This window comes from Cydia pomonella, chromosome 19 (genome assembly GCF_033807575.1).
Source record: "Cydia pomonella isolate Wapato2018A chromosome 19, ilCydPomo1, whole genome shotgun sequence".
Lineage (NCBI taxonomy): Eukaryota > Metazoa > Arthropoda > Insecta > Lepidoptera > Tortricidae > Cydia > Cydia pomonella.
Window position 1 is genome coordinate 9,904,684 of NC_084721.1, and position 12,092 is coordinate 9,916,775.

A 12,092-nucleotide genomic window follows, 5' to 3' on the forward strand; every position below is an offset into this window, starting at 1 on the left:
AGAATACCATTGAATCTCGGTCTCGTTCTCGGCCGAGACAGAAAAAGCGTTCTCGGTCGGACCTTAGTTGTATGCATGAATACGCCTTAGCGCCCCACTTAAGTTTGTATCTGTTTATTCTAATTGTTCAGTTGCGACAAAACGTAAACAATTACTCGTCAATAATCCAACTGACAAAAATCTATAAATAAATGGGAAAACTTAAACTCCATATAAAAGCCCGTCGGCAGCCCATATGCTTTTGCCCTTCATACAGAATCATCCGTTATTCGCTAAATTAACTTTTCTTTACTATCCTGGTCTAAAATATGGCGGTATTTGCCCAACCGATAAATGCCTCCATCTTTGTTAAGCTAAGTAAAGATTTAAAAAAGCTAAGAACCAAATACTACTCCTACAAAATTGAGACTAATTACATCAGTCCGATAATCATTACGTACATCGTCAGTCCGATAAAAATCCTACCATCGATAAAGCTTTTATTTTCCTAGCTCGTATTAACTACTGATAAACATGTACAGTATCATTGTACATCATCCGTCTTTGTACGTTATCCAAAACGGCTGGAAACCTCGTTAATCCGCAGTATGCATTGTTCCGCTGAAGGCGCCTTATCTATTTCCAAAATATTTAGTCTCCAGCTCCGTTCAGCTCCTTATATAACTTGATCCCTAAACTCGTAACAACTGTGCACAATTAGAAGTCAGACTTATGCTGGTCTGTCGATGTTTTGAACAACAGTCCAGTCTGTATCGAACCGGGACCAACGGAAATTGCTCATTGCGCACACACTTTTTAATAGTTTTTAATGACCATTTCCTTAATGAAAGCTTAATGGGCGAATATGGTATGTGAATTATGCGATAATATGGGGAAGTTTAAATATTTAGGTACGGTGCATAGTGCAGCAGTCCAGCAGTTATGGTTTCCCTATTATAAATCATACTTTTGTTTGTTTTCCTGCTAGTCCAAGAATTCTATGCACCTACACTATACACTAGATCCTGAACAGGATATGTTTCTTAGCAACCAAGCAACTAAGATGTTTATTGTGCGGCGCAACACATGATGATGCGCGGCTCGAACTCATTTTAGCAGCCTCAGACAATAGTGATTGCCAGGCTCGTCTTGCTAAAAATCACCTGCAAAGTAAGGTTTCGCAGCAGAAAGTGAGTTTTATCGATAACAATTTTTCCAAAGACTTGTTTCTTAATCCTGCCAAAGAAAAAATTATGGCCGCCATCATGGCCCCCTGGAAAGCACCCGCGATAAATCCTAATTCACTGACTCACGCATCACGCGACCTGGAGTTCGGCAGTTCCTTGCGTTTATCCTTCGTTAATGCTTAATAGGTTGGCGTGCTTTAAACTGAGTAATCAATTGCAGTTGGGTCCAGTTTGTTTCTTGGATAGTAATGCTAGTATGTTATTTGATTATATGGAAAATGTAATGTTTATATTTGTGAAGATCCTGTGGAAATTCTCTTTTCTGTTAATTCTGTTTACTCACTTGCTACTATTTATGCTTGTTGTATACTGAACCCGAATATGTTTTGTTAATCTTAACAAATTTTATCTTCGGAACAATTTCGACAATTTTAGTAGCCCGGATAGAATCAGCCATAAAAACGCATGACCGGATTCGTCGGCAGTGATCCAAACACCGCCGCTTCCGCGCCATCTGTTTTAAATTTAAATCAAACTATTTAGTATGACAATCACGTGCATCGCGAAGTTCAAAAACCTCAAACTTTGACTGAAAATACCTGCCACAAACTATTTGTACAGAAAGTCTCAAAACAAATATTTTCCGAATAAAGAAGCCAAAATACCAAGCCCGCAAGAACCTGATACTTCTGATGGTTTTGATAGAAAATATCACCACGATACATATATTATACTAGCGACCCGCCCCGTTTTCGCACGGGATACACAAAACTTTAATAAATTATATACATTAACCTTCCTCAACAATCACTCTGTTGATAGCTGAAAACCGCATGAAAATCCGCTCAGTAGTTTTTGAGTTTATCGCGAACATACATACAAACAGAGAGACGCGGTAGGGGACTTTGTTTTGTAAGGTGTAGTGATACCACGTACATATTATAAATATTCTATTTATAAAGTATTTTGTTTTTCTTTCTTACTTTGATTTATTTAATATTGCTTATTAGCAGCACCGGAAGTGTTCCAATACATAAATGTAGGTTCAAGGAGGGTACAGTGACTCACTCAACCTAATTACAACACGAGAGAGGCGATATTTGGGCGACTGAGCCACTGTTCGAGCTGAGCCTCTGAACTGTTTCCGCCTTGACCCTACATGTATCAGCATATCAGCGAATACAATTTGAAATTGCATCGAATTTTTTTTGCCTTCGCGTGCTGTATGCAGTGCGCTTTCTGGCCGTGCTTATTTCGTGAAAAAGTAATGATGGTATAATGTGCCGATATAAATTCGAACGGTACCCGCCATTTTCCGGTGCACTCACCAGCAAGGAGACTGACGGTATCCAAATTATCATACGTTTGTTTAATAACTGTGTAATGTGTTTTTAATCGCAATTTCGTGATTTATGATCCCACTATTATACGTAGATATAGATTCAGTAATACAAAAACACTAACGCACTCAACAAGATCTTTTGCGTAAATTGAGTGCAATAAATACACATTTCAAAAACATATAGTGATTTTTTGACTAGCTATCATATTTAACTATGTTTCCAGGTAATACGTTTGTGGAGAATGGGGATAAATATAAATACATATAGGTACTTCCCTATATACCAACAGCTAATTTTAACTTTGCTGTTAGGTACATACGTAGAACATACAATTTCCTGCGTATTACAAAGGAGACTGACGGTATACAAATTATCATAAGTTTCTTTAATAACGGTGTAATGTATTTTTAATCGTAATTTCATGATTTATGATCGCACTATTATACTTGTATAGTATACGTCGAGTACAGACTTACAGTCAGACATGCAAAAACAATAACGTGCTCAACAATGTTCAGTGTATTTTGAGTACAATAAATAGTCAAAAACATATTTCCAAAAGCGTTAGTGTCGTAATAGTGATTTTTTGACTAAATAGCTGTACCATATTTAACTATGTTGCCAGGTAAAATAAATTTATAGTGTACCTAAGTTTGTGGAGAATAGGGATAAATACATATACTTCCCTATCTATGTACCATACCAACACGCGTGTTCCAAAGGGATACCTAATCGGTTTTAATTTGTATTGTGACCTGTCCAATTGATAGTAGCATTGTATGCCGGCTTGCATAAGCCTTTATCTATCATCATAATATATGATTTTCTCACACTTGCAAAGTCATTCTAAAAAGTCGCTATTTCTATTATTCAATATATTAATTGGTTTATTATATTAGTACCTATAGGTTGGAAATATAAGTGGGATATAATAAATAGGCGATCTAGTCCCGTTTAGTCCCGTCACAAAATTTTAAGAACATTTTATAATTTTATAAAATAAAATAAATTAGTAAATATTCCCTTAGGTCGCGTGGTCCGATCGACTAGTCCGATCAATCGGAATACGAAGTTTTTTTTTTCCTGTTGGCTCGATTGATCGGACTATAAAGACTTAGAAAATCCTGTCAGTCCTACTATCGGTGTAATGGGATTTTAAAAGTTCGTCTAGTTCGATCGATCGAACCACGAGGACGTTTTTTTTCCTGTTGCATCGACTGATCGGACGTAACCGTAGACTTACTATTTCGTGGTAGTAAAATTCCGCGTCGAAAAGCTAGCCATACACGGACGGTTTTGCCCGTCGGATCAGCCCGCCAGATGTACTAGTACGGTCAAATTAACTCAAATTTCACTAAAGTCAGGAACTAATTCTAAGGACTAATAAAATCACTACGGATTGTTTTGTATGGGCTAAAAATCGAACTTTATACAATCGTTACTAAATTCACCCCCCCGGAAAGGGGTGAAATCGGCTGAAAATAATGTAATGGTTATAACTAAGAAGAGAAAAAAGGTGTACTCGGTGTAATTTGGCGTACGTTTTACAACACTTATATCTAAATTCGCACGTGTTATTTATGTTAATTTAAGCTACGGAACAGGCAAAAAAAAAACAACATTAAAAAAAATCTATTTTGGCCATTGCGGGTCTGGGGAAAGTAATGTACTCGGTGCAAATTGAGTAAATAATTAGAAAAAATATCTAAATCCAATGTCAAATTCGCACCATGGTGCGACACCCGGAAAGTAGTTTTTCATGTTTTACTGTCGTTGTACTTCGGGGGAAATTTTAATACTATTGGAAATTGATGCAATCATATTCATTTGATTTTGTTTACATTCGCACCCCATAAAAAATTGGCATTTTTATACGGAACATGCAGTTTTGTAATCAAGTACCAAAAACGTAGAGCAATAAATACACAGAAGCGACAAGCGCGTGATTAGTGGCAACTTGGCAAGAGAAGGAACGCGCGTAGATGCACCGACGAAGCACGGCTCTTGAGGCACGAGTAGTGGATTGTACTGCAAAAATAGTAGGGTTTCTGAGTATGCAGACAGACAGTCAACAAATTAAATACAGGTACGCTCAATGTTTGTTAAATTCGAAAAATCGCGTTTTTCCATATACTTACGAAAACGTTAGACTACTTAGTTCACTCAATATTGTTTAAAACAATAGTTCCGTTTTAATGCCAGAAGAAAGATTTGTGCTCGTTGCCCGTCAAAAGTGTCAAACAAACTGTCTCGGAACAATCGCTGCGCGTAGGGTTTGAGATCCGGATATCCGAAATATCCGGATATCGAGTCATAAGATCCGGATAGTACGGATCCGTTAAATATGGTTATTGACCTATAACCGGAACAATTTTCTAATGAAATTTATGAATAATTTCATACCATTTTGTCATTTAAATATAGTATTTTCATATATTTAATCAATTCAAATACTAACAGCACATCAATTTTGATAGGTACATCATGTCACGCAGTAACTTTATACAATGAATGCGAATGTTGCTTAATGCAATGCAATTAGATCATTGGATATCTTGATGACTTGGGGCTATAGGCTCAAAACAAAAGCAACCTGAAGGCCAAGGCTAGGATAGTAGAGTAGGAAGGAGAGAAAATTGGTCTGATAATCAACCACTAGAATATCTCCAAATGAATAGGGCTAAGATGGTCGGCTCTTTATCATTTGTCATGAAGGGCATAGTGACAAGTGATAAAAATAGAACCATGCTGCCACCGCAGATCGAAAAGAAAAGACCTACCTAAAGTAATCGGGAAGAGGAGATAGATGTTCGAATCCAAAATGCCCTAAGATGCTCAGCAGCGCTTCGCCGAGTTCTAGTGTCCAAGCTGATCAGTAGACTGTCCATGATTCAAGTCTATAAGACAATAATTAGATTTTGATGAATAACATCGGTAAGTATTACACTTGGACTCTGAATCAGAAAAAAAAGAACAAGTTCTTAGTGAAGAAGACGAAATTCTGGCGGAATATTCTGGGACCTATCAGAGATGAAGATAGAGAAGATGAAAGCGTAGGAAAAATAGGGAGCTAGAGTAGCCTTAAAACGCCCTCGGAGTATCCAACTAGCGTGGAGTTATGAGAGCATAGTTAGTATTTCATGACGAATGAACACGAGGTGAGGCATTGGATGTATTTCCAACTATGCACCAGCTAATCCAGATATAAACCCTCCTTATTAAGTACGGTTTTAGAGATAACATTATGTTAGCTATTGTAGTAATCAAGTAATCATTTAAAATTAGTTGGGGGTGATATCATTGTATTAAAACATAGTTAAAAACGTTATTTCTGTGTTATCTAAATCAGTTTATTCGGACATTTATTTTGGTGGATATTCGAATAATTAGAATATCACAATATTCTAATTGCAAACCCTACATATAACTTCCCAGTAGGGACACAAATAGGTAATGTAAATACTGCGAGGAGGATCTTGTTTAGGAAAAACCAGAGCGATCGAGTATATTCCTTCAACAGGATGCTCTCCTACAGCATATAAAAAGGGCTTAACAGACCCACATTGGGACCAATTTACCTGAATAGCGACCCACAAATGCTAGATTCTTGCAACTAGGCTTGGCGAAAGAAAAATGATGGACCAGCGTACACCTCTGCAAGGAGCTATTGTCTTGCAAGTGCAAAGAACGCTGTACAGGGTGTGGGGGAGTAAAACACGGATTTAAATACACTATGCTTTGCGTATGCGAAGGTGCATGCTCTGGGACAAAATAATACGTAAAAAAAAAAATATTTTTGTTTAATTAGTGTGTAACTTTAATTAGCTAGATCCGGAGTAAATTACAATAAAACGATCTCAGTATTCTTAATTTTGATAATAATACTTTTATCGAAAATATTTTAAGTTACCTTTACTTAAACATCATTTGCCTTGCAAATTGTATTGAAACAGCCATCCGACTCTTGGTGGTGTCATCCGGTATGGAACAAAAATAGTGTAATTTGCTTGTTTATAAACCGATTTTCAAAATTTTAATGGAATTTTATAGCTTATTAATGTAGCATTCATATCTTGATACAACGTCTTCCTGTAAAGTTACTAGTAAAGTTGATGAAAACAAAAAACGGTTTTTTTTTCGGGAAAATTTAAATAAAACTTAAAATGTCTCGCAAACTATGGTATTTACAAGGTCAAATGTATGAACGATATTGTAGCGCATTTAATTTTGCTTTTTATGACACCCCACACAAGCTTACATGTGATATAATTGCTGTGGTATACGCAATATTCTGAACACGGCACCGGCCATTTTGATGACGTCATAACTGGTGACTTAACCACGTTAGAAACTGTCTCCCGATGGTTTTTTAGTCAGAATAACATGCTTAACAACATACTAAAATATGATGCTGGTTTCATCAAAGGCACCTTTTGGGCCCTATATGACCATAAGGGAAGCGACTTCATACCTACTCGTATAACATTTTTTATACAATCAAACACATTTGAATAAGTAGTCGATAAAGCAGTCAAACACCGATAGATTATTAATATGTTGTAACATGACATCACTATTTTTGATCTCACAGACAATTTACGCACAAACTTGCATTTCATTTTTGGTCGCACTTTTGAAGTTTGACAGTCGTTCTTGATATCCTATTTCTATGTATCCGGATCCGAAAAATTGTCGGATATTGCAAACCCTAGCTGCGCGCTGCGCTATCTCCCCGCCCCGCGCGCCCCGCGCCGCGTGCTGCCAACCACCTTCGCTTGCAGTTCGTTGCGATTAATTCTATTTACTTTTTGACAAACTTCCGGTAAAAAAAATCTATTTTTTATTTAGTGCAAATGTAGTGTCTTTAGATAAGTACCGTTTTTAAAATTTTCACGTCTCTCTTAATTTCCCCCGAAGCACAATGTACAAAATAATTAAAAATACATGTTCCATAATTTGCCCAGGCGTGCAAAGTTAACTGAATGTTTATAATGCTTTAAAAAGCTTAACTTGAGATTGCACCAACCGACTGACTTATCCTCGAGCCGCAATCGAAAAAAAAAATTTTTTTAGGGTATCATACATTGCACATCTTTTTAATTAAGATATACTATGCACCAAGGTGTTCTCTATACACTACTTAGCTTGAACCTAATAGCTTTTAATTTACTCCAAAATTACGGCACTTTATAGTTTATACCTAAAATTTAACGGTCTTCCGTACATAATAGAAACGGTGCAACTCGGGGGAAACAATCTAGTTGCGCCATCTAACAAATCCAAAAAAAGCACGACTACACGACTTACTTCCATACTTTTTCTTAACTTGACTATACTAGTACCGCCAGCGGGCACATCCGTGCGTGTGTGTCGAGAAATATAGATACGGATCTGCCCGCCGGGCACCCGTCCGCAGGCAAATCCGTCGGTGTGTGGTGAGATATAGCCACGGATGTGCCCGATCCGACGGGCAAAACCGTTCGTGTATGGCTAATTAAAGTGAGAAAACACTTTTGAGATGTTGGTAGATTACAAAAGTAACCATGAAAGTACCGGTCGGACAAACAGGAAAAATAAAAATTGTGTGATCGGATTAAGAGGATTTTTCAAGGTCTCGTGGTTCGATCGATCGAACTAGACGAACTTTTAAAATCCCATTACACCGATAGTAGGACTGACAGGATTTTCTAAGTCTTTATAGTCCGATCAATCGAGCCAACAGGAAAAAAAAAACTTCGTATTCCGATTGATCGGACTAGTCGATCGGACCACGCGACCTAAGGGTAAATATTAGAGGACATAAATACATATATACATAATATATAAGTGCTTAAATACATAGAAAACAATCCATGACTCAGAAACAAATATATTCATCACACAAATAAATGCCCTTACCAGGATTTGAACCCGGAACCATCGGCTTCATAGGCAGGGTCACTACTCACTAACCAATTGGCCAGACAGGTCGTCAATTTTATGTTTTCTCTTTTTAATTAGTCTGCTAAGAATTTTTATTATATAATTAAGCCTTTTTTGTTGATTCTTAAAACTACGTACAGGTAAAATATTATCTAAAGTTTGCTTGAAATCCAAATACTATGCCTCAGCTTGTATAACATCCAAATTTCCGAGTCGGAAATAGGAAATCCAATATTATGGTATAAACCTTCGTTATAACACATTGCATTTCGCAAATATTTCCTACCGCTGACCTAGATATGACGGGAGGGAACATCGAAATTGCAATTTGCACCTCCAATACCCGCCCTGAAAATCTCTGGGACATGGCTTTAGTATGTAGTGCCATTGGGTGTGCTTTATTTCCGTAGAGTTCAATTATATGTGTAACGTAACATTGCATCGTTGTGTCTTGTGCATTGTATTTTTGTAACAAACAACTCCAAACAACCGACTCAAAATAAATAATCTGTACAAGCCTAAATTGCTTCAAGTTGGTTATATTATAGAACTAACAGATATCCTTTAATTTTTTCAGATTTTTGAACGATGAATCAGCCGTAACTTGCCGGAGCAGTATCTCCAAACGGGTGAGCGTTTGACAAGATTTTCACCATAACCCTGAGTGACGTTACATGTCTATTCTATCCTCCTCCATTGATAACAATCCTGCAGCCGAGCCTTCAAAGCGAATGTTATGGTTGGTTATTTTATACATCTTTGTTCGCGTTACAGCTACATATGTTATATATCTTATACCTTTAAACGAGCAATTCTTGTAATATATATATATATATATATATATATATATATATATATTTCTGTGATCTCGGAAGCGGCTCTAACGATTTCGCTGAAATTTGGTATATGGGAGTTTTTGGGGGTATACAATCGATCTAGATTAGTCGATCTAGAAGAGTAAATGTGTTGTGAATGATAATACAGCTCTCCGGCCCATTATGCCCGTCCAGCAGTTTAGGGTTAACGAACCCGAGTGTCGCACAGTGGGTGAATTACGTTTTAAGCTTTATTTATGGGACCGCTTTAGGCCAGTGTAAACATGGCTTGATTTTTAATGATTGTTTGGCTACTAGTTGATTAATAAATCGTGCTGTAAACGAAACAATATTTAATAAGTACTACAAGTACATAATTTTACAGTTCATCTGGCATAGTCAAGCCAAGCCAACAAACAAGCCCAGTGCCGGATTAACCATTAAGCAAAATAAGCACTTGCTTAGGGCACCATGTCTGGGGGGGCACCAAAATCGCAGGCAAAAAAAACGGGTACTTTGTACATGAACCTTTGTGCATCGTGTACAGGGCACGTAAGCACGTCTCCAACGCAGGCCTTTGCCCCTACGAGGAGACCCATTCCATCAGGCTTGCAATATCCTGATTTTTTCCTCATACTTTACCCATTTGTTCGTGGTTGATTTTTGATTGCCAGCATTCTGCAAGTCTGTCAGCCTTTGGGTCAAAGGGCCTTACACCCAACGTAGAGCTCAGTTTTAGAAAGCTATTTGTCTTCAACCCTACGTGGAGCTTGTTCTTCAGCCTTCTCGGGGTGTCGAATTTAATAGTAGATCTACACTTTTGTCTTAATTTATAATTATGTCGTGTCCGAATTTCGCTCTCTTGCAATTCGGCCTTCGGCTTCGCACCGAAGTTTTAACAGGTTTTCGAGGATCGGAATTTGTCACTCATGCTGCCCGATCTCTTGCACCCAGATTGGTTTGCGTGGTTTGCGACGTATTGCACACGGCCAAGCTGCAGAGCCGCGATCGTGTGAACTAATTGTCAATGTTTTATGATAAAAAAACTGATGACGGAATCAAAGGCTAAAGTGCAGGTTCGGGGCCCCACGAAGGTCGAAAACCAAAAGCTTTTATTTTGAGGTTTTATTTGAACCAAAGGTTTTTAGCAGAATTAATCTTTGTTTTCCTAAGATGTAATTAAGAAGTGATGCCACCCAGATTTTTGATTCTGGTTTATTTCAGCTTCGGCGAAGTCGGTCAGTCGGAGGTCAATAATTGTTCAAGTTTAGGTTCTGAGTTACGTTTGGTATCATTTTCGACAAAATCTAAAATGTAGATCATACCAAATTTCATTCAAATAGGTGCAGCTGTTATTGATTCCCCACATAAACTTCCACCCTCCTTTACACATCCTAAGCGATAATTTTTTAGATTAAAACTATCCTATGTCCTTTCTCGGGACTAAACTAATTATCTCTATACCAAATTTCAACTAAATTGGTTCAGCGGTTGAAGCGTGAAGAGGAATATTAAACAAAAAAATTAAAAATTTACATGTTTCCACTTCGGAATGGTGTCAATGTGATACCATACTCGTAAATGAGTTCGGCATTCCTCATTTTTACGAAAACGATACCAAACATAGCCTACTAGCTTAACTGATGTAGATATCACGATAAAGTTGAAAGCCCACACCCTCCTCTAAAAATATACACTACAAAACTTGGTGGCTCCACTTCTTAACTAATTCAACCCTTGGGCTTGGGTCCTAACTCCTAGGGGCCAATCCTGCCAAAGGAAATCTTCGGTTCAAAACGCCTATTTCATCGGCTGCAACTAACTCTAATCACGTGCCCTTTTGAGCGAGGCCAAATGCCGAGCAGCAGGAGAGCCCTGATCACATTGGTTCGATTTCGTTAGGTCTTACTCATACTCGGCTTTTTACTTTATGCAAAAGTTGACCTTAAGCCTCACATAAACTTGGCCATGTGTCCAAATCCAGGCTTTCGTCTCTCGCGGCTGGGCATTATGCTTTGTTTACAATTCGCCATTGTTTTTTTTTTTATAGCGCGCCGCCATCAGACTCTCCGGGCGTCTAACCTAACCTTATGAGGACCTCAGCCTTCGGCCTCATTCACACAATTTGTCAATTCCAAGTTCTACTTTCTTGCAGCGTGGGCTTGGCCTCATACGTAAAAGCGCCGATCTGACCGCGCTTTCAGCCTAATGAAGAGCTCAGCTTTCGACTTAGTTTTTTAAGACACTTGGCCATAGATTCTTGCCAGAGCTCAGCCCTGCTGAAGCTCGACCTTTGGCCTCACATGAATGCGCTTCTCAGAAAAGCTCTCTTTTCAACCCTGCGTGGAGCTCCGCCTTAGTCCTCGCTTACACTGGGTATTTTTTTCAGTCAGTTATAAAACCCAGCCCTCTCGCAACTTCGCCTTTAGGTCTTGCTCGGAAGCGCCAAGTGGGCACTTCGGATCTTCAACCTTATGAAGAGCATGGTCGTTGGATTTGTTTTTTGACTATTGCCACCATTGGTTCAATTCCAAGCACTGCTGTCCTGCAATTTGGCCTTCGGCCTCGCACGATTTCCCGCCACGGTTGAAAAAACTGAGGGTCAACCGCGAACCACGTTCAACGTGTTGTCTCCCTGTCGCATGTACGAATTACAATTTTATTGCCTCTGGGCCTCAGTCCTTAATGTAACTTTCGGGTTACTTTTGGTCATGTTACTTCTAGGGTTTATTTGTGAAGTGAACCAAAGCGGGTTTTAATCACATAGTTAGCGGAAAGGCAAGTACACAATCATAGATATAGGTAATTTCAGTCATTTAGTTCACGCATGCTTTGATAAAGGTGAC

General features: G+C 38.3%; 1 protein-coding gene across 1 annotated transcript in view; it reads left to right on the top strand.

Moving 5' to 3' along the window:
• LOC133528388 (myosin-I heavy chain) overlaps positions 1 to 12,092 on the top strand; it is a 115,468-nt gene that overhangs the window by 20,751 nt on the left and 82,625 nt on the right. Inside the window, exon 2 of the mRNA XM_061865763.1 lies at positions 9,009 to 9,060. The gene's annotated coding sequence lies outside the window, so the exon portion shown is untranslated. The remainder of the gene's footprint in view (positions 1 to 9,008; positions 9,061 to 12,092) is intronic.